This window comes from Atta colombica, unplaced genomic scaffold (assembly GCF_001594045.1).
Source record: "Atta colombica isolate Treedump-2 unplaced genomic scaffold, Acol1.0 scaffold12, whole genome shotgun sequence".
Lineage (NCBI taxonomy): Eukaryota > Metazoa > Arthropoda > Insecta > Hymenoptera > Formicidae > Atta > Atta colombica.
The window spans coordinates 608923-610178 of record NW_017259206.1 but is presented as its reverse complement, the minus strand read 5'-3'; positions in this window follow the sequence as shown (position 1 = coordinate 610178).

Sequence of the window (1256 nt, the reverse complement as noted above, 5' to 3'; positions counted from 1 at the left end):
TAATAATCACTTTCTTTGATTAATTAACTAAGGGGTAAAAATTGTTTCAATAATTTTTGTAATAATTATTACCATATAAATTATAAATATTAATTAATTATATCAATAATAATTAAGAAGTGATGAGACTATCTAATAAATTTGAATCCATTCCTAAATCGTTTAGGAGTAGATTTTTTCGACATATGCGAAGATGTCATAAGTAATAACAAGGTCATAAGTAATAACAATGCGACATTATTATTATAGATTTGAAATTAATATAAGACGTTTCTCTAAAAGGATTGTTTCTTTTAGTTTCATTACGTAGACTTTGTTTTTTAGGAAACAGTTTTTAATATTACGAATAGATAGAAATCTAAAATAATTGTTTTCCAAATATTTTTTCTTTTAAATATAAAACAAAATCTTTACTTTTTGATGGCTACATACAAAGACAATATGAAGCGATTTATATAAATCAAACACTATATTGATATAAGAAAGTATGTACACATAAAATAAAATTTTTTTTTTAATTACAATTGTATTTTGCTTTAGATTAACCTTTTAATTCTTTAGGGAAAGCAATTTATTATAAGAAAATATATATGATGTCCATTAAAAAAATAATATTTACATAGAAAACACACACACACACATTGATTAGCTTGTTAAATAAAATTTGAAATAATATCTTACTTTAATAATATTACTTTAAAAATTTTTTAGTTGAAAGTAGAAAATGCCTAAATTGATTTGTTGCATGCATAATACTTCTCTCCTATAAAATTGAGAATCTTTTGAAATATTTTTTGTGACACTACTCAACAAGAAATGATTTATTAAATTGATTACAAGTTAACGCAGCAAAATCGGTGATACTGATTTAACATTGATTTGACATCTGAATGATAATCATATTTCGCTGGATAATTATTACAGATTTACTTAATTATAAATTTTAAAAGAAGGTAATTTTTAAAAAGATACCATATATGTTTTTACATCATAAGCATTATGCATATGTTCTTTTGATTGAATCTCATGATTTAATCTAATTTGAAGATACAAGATAAAATAAAAACTTTTTAGTAATAGCATCATTATAGAAATACTTAATGTTAAATTTTTTAAATAATTTTGTTGACTACAATTAATATAATATCTTTTGAAGAAGGAAATTTTTAAAATAAGTAAACAACTTATTTGTGACCATAAATTTTTTATTAAAATTTTGTATGAAATGTCTAAATATTTATACTGTACAGTATTAA